The sequence below is a fragment of the Physeter macrocephalus genome, chromosome 9, assembly GCF_002837175.3.
Source record: "Physeter macrocephalus isolate SW-GA chromosome 9, ASM283717v5, whole genome shotgun sequence".
Taxonomy (NCBI): Eukaryota; Metazoa; Chordata; class Mammalia; order Artiodactyla; family Physeteridae; genus Physeter; species Physeter macrocephalus.
This window is the reverse complement of record NC_041222.1, coordinates 84,160,968-84,177,606: the sequence shown is the minus strand read 5'-3', so window position 1 is coordinate 84,177,606 and position 16,639 is coordinate 84,160,968. Positions and strand designations below refer to the sequence as shown.

General features: G+C 40.7%; 1 protein-coding gene across 1 annotated transcript in view; it reads right to left on the bottom strand.

Moving 5' to 3' along the window:
• Positions 1 to 16,639, bottom strand: part of FAM120A (family with sequence similarity 120 member A) — a 112,659-nt gene that overhangs the window by 90,767 nt on the left and 5,253 nt on the right. The gene's annotated exons all lie outside the window — the stretch shown is intronic.

Genomic DNA, 16,639 nt, shown 5'->3' with positions numbered 1-16,639 from the left:
CTATAGACCCTGAAGCATTCAGCATATGGGTAATAATAAGAATGAACATGTTTACCTCCAAATAATTGTCACGTGTTTATTCTGTGCAAAGGACCAGGCCTGGTGGTATGGCACCAGGTTCAGGACAACTGTGAAGGCTAGGTCTAAATTTACTGCCTTTTTAGTGACAAAAATTACACGCTGAAGCTTCTTTACTTCTATTGGCTCTCCCATTGTGAAAGGTCAACCCCATCTATCTCAGGTGTCTGTCACATACTAAAGAGGGCAGAGAAGCAACGCCCACAGAAAAGCAAAAAGCCCCCGGAATTTCTCTATTCCAAAAAACATACCAAAGGGCATTGAAAAACATTTTCCTAAAATTATATATATAAAGTCAAAGACAATTCCTCTCCTGCTGTTACCCACACTCGTTTATCCAACTAAAATTTGGCAGGTTTTCTTCCCCCCTACAATGGATAAAAGGTATTTTAGAAAACAGAATTTTAAACTTAATTGGGTGATTCAGCTGTGGAAAATTAACTCTCCATAGAGCCCTAAAGGTAAAAAACAAGTGCCCTTAAACATAAATTTCTAGAACTACACTGCCCGATTTGTGGCTATATTGAATTAAAATTTAAACTACATTTAAAAATTAAGTTCAAGTGTTCAATGGTCACCTACTAGATGGACATCATTGTAGAGTTACTCTCATTTCTCACTGACTTTCACAAAATTTTGTTAGAAAGTTAGTTATAATGAAATCTCAACGGCAAAGCAGTTCTTTTAAAGATGCATATTTAAAGGAAAAATAATTTTTTGCATTCTCTTAATAAGTATTTTGATAAAAATATTTTGCTTTACAAAGAAAACAATAATAACATACAATTAGTCAATTACTGTTCTGTCTTAGAATAGGATGATGCTGTTTTACCTCAACCTAAAAACAGAGTACTTTCACTATAATAGAAAACTACAGTTAAAAATGATAATCTCCAAGTCCATGCTCTCTACCTCAAATCACTTTATTACATAGAACTTTATATTTACAGCAATGTCTTAAGGCATTTAAAAATCACCAGCAATTCCTGTTTTCCAGGCATCTTTAATATTAAGTCTGCACAATCTTCCTAAGAGGCCCTGAAATGAAGAGAGATTGTGAGTTACCACCCCCTCACTCCAGGCCCCTCGGAGTTCTAGAAAAGGCAGCATGGTTGCTTGCTTCATAGAGCCAGATATCCTGTAGAGGAGACGGGGCAAAATTAAATGTATGAGTTGAGTACTGTACAAGCTATATTTTGCAAGAGAGTTTGTTAACCTATTCTTCCAGGAAACTGAGGCTGCCAGCAGTTCAGAACCTAGCTCTGCCCAGCTCCAGGACAAGAGCAGTCCAGAGACTCATCCTCCCTGAGCACCCACTCTCTGCATGCCTCACAACATATTACCTCATTACCCTCACAACAACCCTTGGAGGGGAAAGAAGGAGGTAGCCCTGTGTGGTCACTCAGTGGGGTGTTCAAGCAGGGGAACAGCAGGTGTACTGACTCAGAGCTGAGTGTGGTGTCTGCAGCCTCATCCCAGAGACCCAGGGGAAAGCAGTAGGTGATGGAGTCAGAGCAGGCAGGGACAGATCTAATCTGGCAGGTTTCCAAGGAAGGCTATTGGCATTGTAAAACAACAGGCAATATATTTCCAGAGCTGTAAAGCACTCATACTCTTTGACTCTGGAGCAATCTTATGCCAGGAAATAGAGCCTAAGAAACCAACGTATCTGATAAAAAACGTTGGGAGCATAAAAAGGGTGAGGGTAGCCTTCTATGGGAAAAATAAGTTAACATTAAAGGAGCTGGGTAAACACAGCAACTACACAATGTTGTGGAGAAACTTGAGAAAAGCCTAGGACAAAATATTAAACAAAACCATTTCAAAATACAATATCCGCTACATACAACCACATAAAACTGCACCTGTGGAAAAAGACTGAAAGAGAGTAAGCAAAAACTAACACAGTTGTGCAGGGTGGCACAATTATGCTTAAAAAAAAAAAGAAATTAAAAACCTTTATTTTGGGCTTCCCTGGTGGCGCAGTAGTTGAGAGTCCGCCTGCCGATGCAGGGGACGCGGGTTCGTGCCCCGGTCCGGGAGGATCCCGCGTGCCGCGGGGCGGCTGGGCCCGTGAGCCATGGCCGCTGAGCCTGCGCGTCCGGAGCCTGTGCTCCGCAACGGGAGAGGCCACAGCAGTGAGAGGCCCGCGTACCGCAAAAAAAAAAAAAAAAAAAACCTTTATTTTATTATTTTTTTAACATCTTTATTGGAGTATAATTGCTTTACAATGGTGTTAGTTTCTGCTTTATAACAAAGTGAATCAGCTATACATATACATATATCCCCATATCTCCTCCCTCTTGTGTCTCCCTCCCACTCTCCCTATCCCACCCCTCTAGGTGGTCACAAAGCACCGAGCTGATCTCCCTGTGCTAGGCAGCTGCTTCCCACTAGCTATCTATTTTACATTTGGTAGTGTATATATGTCCATGACACTCTCTCACTTCGTCCCAGCTTACCCTTCCCCCTCCCCATGTCCTCAAGCTCATTCTCTACGTCTGCATCTTTATTCCTGTCCTGTCATTAGGTTCTTCAGAACCATTTTTTTTTTTTAGATTCCATATATATATGTTAGCACACAGTATTTGCTTTCCTCTTTCTGACTTATTTCACTCTGTATGACAGTCTCTAGGTCCATCCACCTCACTACAAATAACTCAATTTCGTTTCTTTTTATGGCTGAGTAATATTCCATTGTATATATGTGCCACATCTTCTTTATCCATTCATCTGTCGATGGACACTTAGGTTGCTGCCATGTCCTGGCTATTGTAAATAGAGCTGCAATGAACATTGTGGTACAGGACTCTTTTTGAATTATGGTTGGAAAAAAAACTTTTTTAAAGGAAGAAAATCTAATAAAAAGTTGAAACAGCCCTCATATATGCCACGCCCACACTGGCCACCTCTATGCCACCGCACTGGGGGCAAATACTCCTCCTTTCACATCCATCTCCTGCCAGACAAGGCACGCAATTTGCTCATCTACATATCAAGGGTCTAGCTTGGTGCCTGGCACACAGTAAAGACTATTTATGAAATGAAAAACTCTGGGGGGGGTCCCAGTTCAGGGGCCCCAAACAGTCTTTAAATTATCTATAAAGATTACTATAAACTCTCAACAGTAGAAACCAACAGCCAGTAGAGCCTTATAGAGCAGTTTCATCTATCTCTGGAGAGTGGAATGTAGTGCTTTCCACAGTCACCTCCTTCCACTGACCCTTCCCCAAACACAATTCCTCGTTCATTTAGAACACTTGGTTTCAGCCTGGCATTAATAAGCAAAGTGAATGAACTATTAATAATTCACTACAAGACTAATTTGCAAATGTTAACAATATCTTAATCCTCCCCCAAAGCACACCTAACATTAAACAGTTGTCTGCTAGAATTAATCTCCTAAAACAAAAGATAAAGGAACCCTGCCCTTAAGTAAGCACAGACTTCAAATCTAAAGCAAGGTGTATAACTGAATCACTTTGCTGTACACCAGAAACTAACACATTGTGTTAGTTCAATCAACTATACTTCAATAAAAAAAAATAATAATAATAAAGCAAGGTGGAGCAATCTGTGCCCCTTGTCGTGCTCATCTTTCCTATCTCAGGTACCCTGAGTGATATGGATGGGGAGGAGAACCAAAATGTCCAGGTTCCAGTTCTGGCTTGATGTCCAACCTGCCTAGCTAGGAATGTAAAATTAATGAATCTTTAAGGTTCTTTCAACTTCTGAAATTCTAGTATTCTTCCCCACTGGTTAAAATCCATTTTGCCTTTATCTGAGGAAGGCTACATGGCATTAAAAACCACAAGGTAACAGAGATGCAATCCTTTCCAACAAGCGAACAACGGAAGTGTGGTGTAGCAGTTACTCAATTAGGAAAGTAAAAACCCCACAAAACACCTAAATGAAAGAGTCTGGGTGATGGATACATGACTCTATGCATTTGTACAAGCTCACATCACTGTACATATCATACAAATAATAAACTTTAATATACACAACTTAAAAAAAAAATCAGCCAGCAGTCAGGGATGCTAGGCCAGAATGCAAACTGACAAATGTATCGAATTGTATTATAAACTCTCTGTCACAGGGGTGCCAATTAACAACTCTGAAATCACTTTCACATGTGTCAAGGTTGGAGTAAATGGATGGTAGATGACCTCAGTGTCTCCCTATCAGAGAACAGGCTTAAAAATGTGCAAAGGGAGGAGGCTAGCATGACCCTGTGGTCTTGGGTTAGCCATGGAGATGTCCGTAAGAACCCACAAGTAGATGACAACACAGACAGACAGGCACAGAAATCATTAGAGGTAAGTGTGCGCACGTGGATTAGTCTATAAACACACACATACATCTCCCAGGTGTCAGCAGAGAACCTAGAAGTAGCAACACCCCAGGAGAAAGAACATCTGTACGCCGATCTGGTTTCTAAATACCATTCTCCACTAAAAGGCATGACACTGAGCAGACGCCCAGGAGATATACGGAAGGAGGGCACTGCACCTCTGGAGCATTCTCCCCAAATCATAAGAAAATATCAGACAGCCCAAATTGGAGGCCAACCTACAAAATGCCTGATCAGTTCTCCAAAAGTGTCGAGGTCGCCACAGAGACAAGCAGAGGCTGAGAAGCTGTCCCAGATCAGAGAGCACTAAGTCAACAAGACGCCTAAAGGCAACAGGGACTCCAAAAAGGATACAGGTGGAAAATGGAAGAAATCTGAATGAAATACATAATGCAGTTAATGGTACTGTACCAATGCTAATTTCTAGTTGTAACAGTTGTACTAGCTCATAGGATGCTAAGACGCATGAAAGCTGAGTGAAGGATATTCAGGAACTCTCTGCACCATTTTTCCAACTTTTCTATAAACCCCAAATTATTCCCAAGTAAGAAGTTTATTTTAAAAAGAAAAAAAAAAACACAATAGTCTACAACAGCGGTCCCCAACCTTTTTGGGACCAGGGACTGGTTTCCTGGAAGACAATTTTTCCACGGATTGGAGGCGGCAGGGGGGAAGGAATGGTTTCGGGATGATTCAAGTGCATTACATTTATTGTGCACTTGATTTCTATTATTATTACATTGTAATATATAATGAAATAATTATACAACTCACCATAATGCAGAATCAGTGGAGCCCTGGGCTTCCTTTCACTTGCCACTCTCTGATAGAGTTTTGATATGAGTCTGCAAGCAACTGATTTATTATGGTCTCTGTGCAGTCAAACCTCTCTGCTAATGATAATCTGTATTTGCAGCTGCTCCCCATCACTGCCTCAGCTCCGCCTCAGATCATCAGGCATTAGATTCTCATAAGGAGCGCACAACCTACATCCCTCACACGTGCAGTTCACGGTAGGGTTCGCACTCCTATAAGAATCTAATGCCGCAGGTGATCTGACAGGAGGCAGAGCTCAGGCAGTAATGCGAGCCATGGAAAGCAGCTGTAAATACAGATGAAGCTTCTGCACACTCATCCGCTGCTCACCTCCTGCTGTGCGGCCTGGTTCCTAACAGGCCATGGACCGGTACCAGTCCATAGCCCAGGGGTTGGGGACCCCTGGTCTACAAGACACTAACTGAGAGACTGTTTTAAGCTATTTCATCATGTGAACAAAGCACTGAAAGGCCTGACAGGCAAAGTCTCCGAGTCTATCATGTGAAAACACAACTCTCCCCACAGTCCAACTAAGGGAAGTAGAAAAGCCCACCACAGACGGCATAAACCTATGAATGAATGAATAAAGTCCAACAACCAAGAATACTTGTAAGAGGCCCACTGAACAATTCCTCAAGACTTATGTCAAAGAGCCTGGTAAAGAGTCAGGGGCAGAGAATTGGATGCAGCGCAGAGGAGACTCGATGCAAGGTTTGGGTGGAGATAGGAAAACGCCTGGATTGCATCAAAACAGAACCTGAGAGGTAGTTATTTAATTAAAAATAAAAATTAAATTCCAGAGGTTAAGCTTCTAGGAATCAGGGTCTAACAGGGTATCGCTGTTCTTTCTCCTTTGAGTGTGTCTTTCTTCCGGTCTGAATGCCTTTCACTCCTGTTCCCCATCTCTTCTACTCAACCTATTCCCCGTGTTCTGTTTCTCCAATTCCCGGCCTTCCAGCTCCTGGCTCAGACGGGGCACATTATGCTTAATGAAAATGGTATGTCTAGTTCTTAATTCTTATTTTAGAAATGAGTAAAAACTATGAAATACAACGTTGGGAAGATTATTTCAATTTGAACTCCCAAAGAGTATAAAGCAAGCTAAAAAATTAAGCCGAGACCTACCTACTCACAGGTGATAAAGAAAGGGTTAAGGCCTCCTATCAGAGTGAGCCAGACTTGGAATTATGCATAGCCTCCTCACACAAAACCCCAGGCTAGTAACCAAAGACTGCCTACCACCTTAAAGGCACTAGGCCTTGACTGATTTTTGCCATGGCTGCCATCACCACTGCATCCAAATGCAACTTCAGATCAAGGGAGTGAAACCGTAGAGCTCCTGTGTACAGTGCACAGAGCATTCAATGTTTACTATTTTTAAATATATAAAAATTTATTTATTTAATTTTTTTATTTTTGGCTGTGTTGGGTCTTCGTTGCTGTGCGCGGGCTTTCTCTAGTTGCGGTGAGCAGGGGCTACTCTTTGTTGCAGTGCGCGGGCTTCTCATTGCTGTGGCTTCTCTTTTTGCGGAGCACGGGCTCTAGGCGCACAGGCTTCAGTAGTTGTGGCACGTGGGCTCAGTAGTTGTGGCTTGCGGGCTCTAGACCTCAGGCTCAGTAGTTGTGGTGCACAGGCTTAGTTGCTCCGCGGCATGTGGGATCTTCCCGGGTCAGGGCTCGAACCTGTGTCTCTTGCATTGGCAGGCAGATTCTCAACCACTGCGCCAGCAGGGAAGCCCACTTGATACGTGCTTTGGTAGCCACAACCAGGCTGGGAACCACCAAACACCTTGCCTCACCTCTCCACCCATCCGTCACCAAGAAACACGGTGTATGCAATCAGTGTTGAAGATCTTCAGTAGCTGGCAAAACGCCCCATTTTTGGTTCCAATGAAGTATTTTGTATTTAGCTAGGGATAATTTTATGTAACTATATATTTGCCACAGAATCCTAGGTAAATCTTTTTATCTCAATAGTTTTAAGTTTCATCATTAAAAAGGCAGATACATCAAAATTCAGTATTTTTTACAAGAATAATGACTAAAAAATTCTCAAGCTTACTTTGTGAATGTAATTATTAATGCTGAAAGCAGCTATGGGGAAAGTCCCATAAGAACAAAAATGTAACACCGTTACTTACTCCTAATCTCCAATGAAGAAGCACTTGTACAGTGAGGTTTTGTGTCTCTGGCACCAGGTGAACTCCACTGCCTACTTTAATACTTTCTGTACTTCCATTTCTTCATCTGCAAAAATAATAGTACTCTCCTACCTCATAGGGTAGCTGTGATGATTAAATGAGTTACTACATGTAAACAGCTCAGAATCATTCATAAATAATAAGCACTTGATAAATGTCTGGTACTATTTATTTTTAAGTAAGCTATGTGAGAAAGGATCTGCTTCTTCATACTTTTCATGCAGGACCTGAAACACTATGAGTTGTCATAAAGAGATTCTCTGACACACAGAAAAAAATATCATATGTGGTTTTTCTTTAGAATAATTGTACAGAAGCTCAGGGAATAATGTGACACGTCCTCCAACCAGCTACCAGCCTTAAAAGATATAAGTTAACCTGAACGTAAGAGGATAAGTCAAACTAAATTCTTTTGTTAAAAAAAAAAAAAAATCAGGCTCTGAGCTTTATCCAGCAGAATTCTAGACACTATGTATGAGGTGGGTAAAACTTACTCAGGCTACTTACTCCCTACTCAAGTCGAGCTGAAGAGTGAGAACATGAAAGTCAATGCTAACTTGGTAGAAGATTTTTATTGTTGTTGTTTACTTTAAAAGAGCAATTTTAGTGTCATGACATACATTAGCAATGTCTCTAAAAGTAAATCTCTCCTCCTCAGGAAATCTGTAATCATGGCTGAATAAACATCTTACCTTATATAGCTCTTGGTTATTCTATAAGAATTGGTTGCAGTGGTCTTAAAAGCAAGGAAAAACAATTTCTTTTAAAATAAGGGAGTGGCACGTGAAAAGATTCTCAACTTCATTAATCATAGGGAAATGTAAATCAAAACCACGAGATACCATTTCACACCAATTAAGATGGCTACTAAAAAAAAAAAAGAAATAAGCAAGTGTTGGCGAGGATGTGGAAAAATTGGAACCCTCACACATTGCTGGTGGGAATGTAAAATGGTGTAGTTGCTGTGGAAAATGGTATAACAGTTCTCAAAATATAAAATCACCATATGATCCTGCAATTCCATTTCTGGGCATATACTCAAAAGAACTGAACGCAAGGATTCAAACAGATATTTGCACCCCCATTTTCATAGCAATATTATTCATGACAGCCAAAAGGTAGAAGCAACCCAAGAGTCCACTGACAGATGAACAGATAAGCAAAATGTGGTCTATCCACACAAGAAATTATTATGCAGCCTCAAAAAGGAAGGAAATTCTGATACATGCTACAACACGGATGAACCTCGAGGACATTATGCTCAGTGAAATAAACCAGTTACAAAAAGATAAATTCTGTATGATTCCATTCATATGAGGTACCTTAAGTAGTCAGATTCATAGAGACAAGAAAGTAAAATGGTGGCTGCCACAGGCTGGTAGAGGGGAATGGGGAGTTAGTGCTCAATAACGACAGTTTCATTTTGGGAAGATGAGAAATTTCTGGAGATTGATGGTAGTGATGGCTGCATAGCAGTGTGAATGTGGTTTCGCATCCGCTGATATGGAGGGCCGACTGTACTCACTGTACTATACCATTTTACATCAGGGACTTGAGCATCTTGGATTTTGGTATCTGAGGGGGCTCCTGGAATCAGTCCCCTGCATATACCTGAGGGAAGATTGTACTTAATTCCACTGAACTTAATTCCACTTAAAAATGGTTAAAATGTGCGGGCTTCCCTGGTGGCGCAGTGGTCAAGAATCCGCCTGCCAATGCAGGGGACACGGGTTCGAGCCCTGGTCCAGGAAGATCCCACATGCTTATCTGCAGAGCAGCTAAGCCCGTACACCACAACTACTGAGCCTGCGCTCTAGAGCCCGTGAGCCACAACTACTGAGCCCGCGTGCCACAACTACTGAAGCCCGTGTGCCTAGAGACCGTGCTCCGCAACAAGAGAAGCCACCGCAGTGAGAAGCCTGCGCAGCGCAACGAGTAGCCCCCGCTCACTGCAACTAGAGAAAGCTCGCACGCAGCAAGGAAGACCCAACGCAGCCAAAAATTAAAAAAAAAAAAAAAACAAGTGTTGGCGAGGATGTGGAAAAATTGGAACCCTCACACATTGCTGGTGGGAATGTAAAATGGTGTAGTTGCTGTGGAAAATGGTATAACAGTTCTCAAAATATAAAATCACCATATGATCCTGCAATTCCATTTCTGGGCATATACTCAAAAGAACTGAACGCAAGGATTCAAACAGATATTTGCACCCCCATTTTCATAGCAATATTATTCATGACAGCCAAAAGGTAGAAGCAACCCAAGAGTCCACTGACAGATGAACAGATAAGCAAAATGTGGTCTATCCACACAAGAAATTATTATGCAGCCTCAAAAAGGAAGGAAATTCTGATACATGCTACAACACGGATGAACCTCGAGGACATTATGCTCAGTGAAATAAACCAGTTACAAAAAGATAAATTCTGTATGATTCCATTCATATGAGGTACCTTAAGTAGTCAGATTCATAGAGACAAGAAAGTAAAATGGTGGCTGCCACAGGCTGGTAGAGGGGAATGGGGAGTTAGTGCTCAATAACGACAGTTTCATTTTGGGAAGATGAGAAATTTCTGGAGATTGATGGTAGTGATGGCTGCATAGCAGTGTGAATGTGGTTTCGCATCCGCTGATATGGAGGGCCGACTGTACTCACTGTACTATACCATTTTACATCAGGGACTTGAGCATCTTGGATTTTGGTATCTGAGGGGGCTCCTGGAATCAGTCCCCTGCATATACCTGAGGGAAGATTGTACTTAATTCCACTGAACTTAATTCCACTTAAAAATGGTTAAAATGTGCGGGCTTCCCTGGTGGCGCAGTGGTCAAGAATCCGCCTGCCAATGCAGGGGACACGGGTTCGAGCCCTGGTCCAGGAAGATCCCACATGCTTATCTGCAGAGCAGCTAAGCCCGTGCACCACAACTACTGAGCCTGCGCTCTAGAGCCCGTAAGCCACAACTGCTATGCCCGCCCGCCCCAACTACTGAAGCCTGCGCACCTAGAGCCCGTGTTCTGCAACAAGAGAAGCCACCACAGTGAGAAGCCTGCACAATGCAACGAAGAGCAGGCCCCGCTAGCCACAACTAGAGAAAGCCCACGTGCAGCAATGAAGACCCAACACAGCCAAAAATAAAATAAATTAATATAAAAATAAGAAATGGTTAAAATGGTAAAACTTTTGTTATATATAGTTTACAATTTAAAAAATAAAGATAAAAATTATAATAATAATAAGAGGGTGGCACCCCGTCTCCCTGTTTTCTCAGAAATCCTAGGCACTTAGCTCCAAGATATAACTTCCTCCTTGTCAAAACAGAAGTTTTATTTTTCCTTTGGATAATGACATTAGCATATATGTAATGTATTATATCTGCCAGCCTACATAAAAGGGTGAGATTTCTTCTTTGCAATCTCTTTAGCAGGTTGCCTGTGATGCAACTGCAATCTGTTTCAATGCTTATTCAATAATAAAACTGTTTTCTTTCTCTGTTAAAAAATTAAATAAGAGAGTGAATGTCCTAAAAGAAATGCAAGTTAAACATCATACATTTAAAAATAAAATAATAAAAGGAATGTTGAACCAAGGGGGAAAGGGGTGGGATGGGAGGAATTGGGAGACTGGGACTGACACATATACCTTATTGATACTATGGATAAAATGGACAACTGATAGGAACATGCTATATAGCACAGGGAACTCACCTAGTGCACAGTGGTAATCTAAATGGGAGGGAAGTCCAAAAGGGAGGGGACATCTGTATGTGTTTGGCTGATTCATTTTGTTGTGCAGTGGAGGCTAACACACCATTGTAAAGCAACCATACTCCAATAAAAATTAATTAAAAATAAATGAATAAAATTCAATAGAGGGCTTCCCTGGTGGCGCAGTGGTTGAGAGTCCGCCTACCGATGCAGGGGACACGGGTTCGTGCCCCGGTCCGGGAAGATCCCACATGCTAAAACTGTTTTCTTTCTCTGTTAAAAAATTAAATAAGAGAGTGAATGTCCTAAAAGAAATGCAAGTTAAACATCATACATTTAAAAATAAAATAATAAAAGGAATGTTGAACCAAGGGGGAAAGGGGTGGGATGGGAGGAATTGGGAGACTGGGACTGACACATATACCTTATTGATACTATGGATAAAATGGACAACTGATAGGAACATGCTATATAGCACAGGGAACTCACCTAGTGCACAGTGGTAATCTAAATGGGAGGGAAGTCCAAAAGGGAGGGGACATCTGTATGTGTTTGGCTGATTCATTTTGTTGTGCAGTGGAGGCTAACACACCATTGTAAAGCAACCATACTCCAATAAAAATTAATTTTAAAAAAAAGGAGTGTTGAAACACCAACATTATTTGTATTGTATCTATTCAGCCTACTATATTAATCTCCTAATGATTCAGCTAACTCCAAGCAATAGTATTCTTTTTAAAATTCCAATTCCAAAATACATCAAAATTTAACTTTTGGCATTTAGAAAAATGAATCTCAGATTGACGCAATTTATTTCAAAATGGTGACACGTGCAAACTCTTTATTGAAATATTTAATGGCTCACATAGGTACAGGAGATTGAAAAACCATGGTGCCTGTGCTCACCCAAGCAGTCCAGGGAGGCCCTCCCAGTCTGGACTGGCTGGCACTCCTGCTCATGAAGATGAACAATACACTCCAGACCTATGAAAACGCAACCCTCCAGTAATACTCCTTCCAGTATATTTTCCTACACTAACTGGCAAAATACCAACAGGGTAGCTTCAGTTTTTCCAAAGAAATAAATTTATTCTAGAGACAAGCGGGAAATACCAAGTAACCAGGGTACAAAAGAATCACATTTCTAGATCACAGTTCCTTAATTACTGTAGATTTACCATCACCCTTGCAGATAAATCAGTGTGTCAAGTTCAACTCTATACTGGCCCTAAAATGCCTAGAAACAATGTCTGATAGAGCCAGGTATAACAAGGGAGAAAAAAAAGATGGCTAAATGAAGCCAATTTCCCTAAGCAGTCACCCCTTTGATGTCTTCAACACAGCTCCTAAATTAAGAAGCATAAAGGGCTTACTCAAAGATAAAGCCTCTGTGCCAGGTGGCCAAGCTGAGACTACTTATCTGTGGAATTGACTAGACTCCGGGTTTGAACACAAACTTTCTACCATCTTTCTGCCGTCACTGCCTTGCACAAGGTGACTAACTGGTGAGTCTGGAATTGATTTATTTGTCCATTTCTCAAATAGATTTTGAACACCTACTACATGCCAATGTTCTAAGAGATGGATAACATAATGTTCTAAGAGGTGGTCATCCATCATAGGACTTACTTGCTAGAGAAAACATAAACATAAGTAAAAAATAAACAATTCCAGCTATATAGAGACATTTGGAGAATTTTAGAATATTTCTATCTGAACTCTGATTCACTTACACCTAATTGTTCTATTTATTAAACTTTGTCTATAAATCCATTGGAAAATAAATCTAATTTTTCAAATTCTAAAGTATCACTTCTTTAGGGTGGGGGTAGAGAAAATGGGTGAAGGAAGTCTAAATGTACAAACTTCCAGTTACAGTTGACCCCTGAACAATGGGGAGGGAGGTGTTTAGGCAAACCAACCCTCCACGCAGTCAAAAATCTGTGTATAACTTTATAGTTAGTCCTCCATCCACGGTTCTGCATCCATGGACTCAACCAACCACAGATTGTAATATTTACTATTGAAAAAAATCCACATATAAGTGGACCCACACTGCTCAAACACGTGTTGTTCAAGGGTCATCTGTATGTAATGTACAGCATGGAGAGTGTAGTTAACACTGTATTGTATATTTGAAAGTTGCTAAGCGAGAGCTTAAAAATTCTCATAAGAAAAAAAGTATAACTATGTATGGTGATGGATGTTAACTAGACTTAATGTGGTGATCATTTCACAATATATACATATATTGAATTATTATTCTGTACAGCTGAAGCTAATATAATGCTGGATGTCCACTATATCCCGATTAAAAAAAAAAAAAGGAACTCCTCTTCATATTATATGGTATTTATTCCTATGGTCAATTTCTTACTAAGGCTGGAATGTGTAGTATGTTTTAATTAATTTCTTTCTATTGTATAAAGTCTAATGGTATAAAACAAAATGAAGAGCAATGTGGGTCTAGAAATATATGAGAGAGAAGGTGTGTGTATATACGTATCTTATTTAGAAAACTAAGCTGTATTCATTTTTTTTTTCTACTTCTCTCCCTGGTATACTTAGAAATCTCTATTTCAAACATTTATATGGCTTTACTAAGGCCCAAAGCTTAGAATTCTTTGACTTGTTCACACCAGGATTTCCTAGCCTTGGCACTGGTGATATTTGGGAATGGATAATTCTTTACTGTGGGGCTGTCCTGTGCATTGTAGAATGTTTAGCAGCATCCCTGGCCCCAGCCTCTAGATGCCTGCAGCCAGTATGCCCTCATCTGTGACAATCAAAAATGTCTCTAGACCTTGCCAAAATCACCAGCCCTCTAGCCCCTGTTAAGAATCACTTACTGCTCTTCACTGACTAAACAGATTGTCCTATGGCATCAAAGAAAGTTCCAAACGCTGACATGGAAAAATGATGTAAATGAGCCCCTGGCTTCCACTAGAGTAAACTCCTTAAAGGATTCCATTCTTTTCTGTTATATTCACTCCTCCACACCTGGCCAATAACAGGCACTCAATGTTTGCTAAAGGGAGAATGAATCATCCCTGGAAACCAGAGAAAAGAGAATAAGAAATTTAAAGTAAGAAAATAAATCTTACTTAATGGCCATTGATCCAGGTGTTGAAAGAAAATAAACTGCCTATATAAACAGAACAAAGTAAATATATGATTAAAAAGTTGAATGCCTATACTAAACATAGGAAATACAAGAGGCGTAAAACTAGTCCCTGGCCTCAAGTAGCTTAGAGTTAGTGGGGGAGATACATATGAAGGTAGCTACGATAAAGCTTTCGAGATGGGCTTTGAGGTAGAACCAAAATTCTGACAAGCGAAAGTGGGGTAGACAGAGGGAGACATCAGTAGAGTTGGGAAATGGACATTTCTTGGAGAAACAGTGAACAGTCTGGTTGGGAGCATTTTAAAAGTATAACAGAAGAATTGTGAAACTGAAGGAAGGTAGAATGGATTCAGATTGCAGGAGGGTCTAAAAGCCTGAATAAGGAGTTTGGATTAATGGTTTTGTTGACAGTCGTTGCCAGGAGAATGACTCACCTGAGGACCCTGCAGGCTGCTCTGACATTGTGTGCAAGATAGTTCCACTGTTAATACTAGGCCTGGGCAGATCCAGAGGCAATTCTGACTACTATCCACAGTAAGACACAGTTTAATATGATGGTATTTACCCTTAATACATGTCTTTACATTCTACTTTTTTTTTTTTTTTGTGGTATGCATGCCTCCCTCTGCTGTGGCCTCTCCCGTTGCGGAGCACAGGCTCCGGACGCGCAGGCCCAGCGGCCATGGCTCACGGGCCCAGCCGCTCCGCGGCATGTGGGATCCTCCCAGACCGGGGCGCGAACCCGGTTCCCCTGCATCGGCAGGCGGACGCGCAACCACTGCGCCACCAGGGAAGCCCCATCTACTTTTTATTCTATTTTATTCTGTGTGAATTTTTCTAAATGTTGATAAACACCCAATAATTTGGTTTCACAACCCACCAGACCTTTTCGGTAAACTTGGTGAGTTCACATGTTGGGAATACTAGAAATGAGGAACAGAAGTGTAAGTAAGAGACTGCTGGGCTAGAACTGACATGTCATATTGCAGGGACTGGCAGTACGGAATGATAAAAATGCCAAAGATGACTCCAAGGTGGTAAGTGTAACTTTGAAATAGGTGACCATCAGGCTCAAACCAGTTAGGGCTAAAAGTGAAATCAGAACAGACTGGGAGAAGAGACAATTGTGGAAAGTGAAAGGAGAATGAAGCGTATATCAGTAGAAGTCAGGCTCTAGGGGGGACATGAAGTTTGAAGTCTTAAAGGTGGTATTCTTCCTGCTAATTATAGGGAACAAACCCTAGGGTAGCTAAAGTGAAATTACAATAGTCACTAGAGGTGAGTAATCTGAGGTCAGATTAGAGAGAATAGTCAGTTTGTATGTTGAATGGGATATGGGAGAAGTAATCTCTAAGTACATAAAACCAGCTGCTCAAGTCTTTGAGAACAGTAAAAGGGTGCACTGGAAACTGTCAGATGTTGAAAGAATATGTGCAGAGTATTAACCTCAAAAGAGGTAATATGGGGAATAATGAGAAGAGTATATAACAGAGAAGGTCCACAGAATTATGGCATTTATGGAAAGTCATATTTCAGTAACTCCAGGAAATGGAAGTGCTTTGATAATCAAAAAGGCTTCAACAATGCAATGTTGAAGGGAAGAGACAATGGGCTTTGGCAAGTCTAACTTTAAACCTAAAAAATGGGTGATAATTGTTGATAAGTATCAGTGCTGAAGTCACAAATTGGTGGCTCAAGATTCTAGGCTGGATCCCATTTCCCTTGGCTTATAGGTGTCTTTTTTTTGAACCTAGGCTTTTTTTTTTTTTTTTTTTTACTCTTTTAACATCTTTATTGGAGTATAATTTATTTACAATGGTGTGTTAGTTTCTGCTTTACAACAAAGTGAATCAGTTATGCAGCTGCTTCCCACTAGCTATCTGTTTTACATTTGGTAGTGTACATCAGTCCATGCCACTCTCTAACTTCGTCACAGCTTACCCTTCCCCCCCATATCCTCAAGTCCATGCTCTAGTTAGGTCTGTGTTTTATTCCCGTCCTACCCCTAGGCTCTTCATGACATTTTTTTTTCTTAGATTCCATATATATGTTAGCATACGGTAGTTTTTTAAATGGGATAATTTCAAATAAAAATCTGGATTTCTGACTTTCTTGAAAAATCTGAAGGTCTGGCAGTGTTGGCTCTATAGTCTTGTAAGGCTTTTAAAATGTGCACACTCTTCAATCTATCAAGTTTATGTGTGCATACCATTTGTAGGGGATAGAGAAATTATACACTATGCAGGCATTAAAAAGAATTAGAACTGTTAAGTATAGACATGAAAAGATTTTTTACATACTTATAAAAAAACAAATTGCTGAATAATGTGATCACATTAATGTTAAAAACTAAAACTA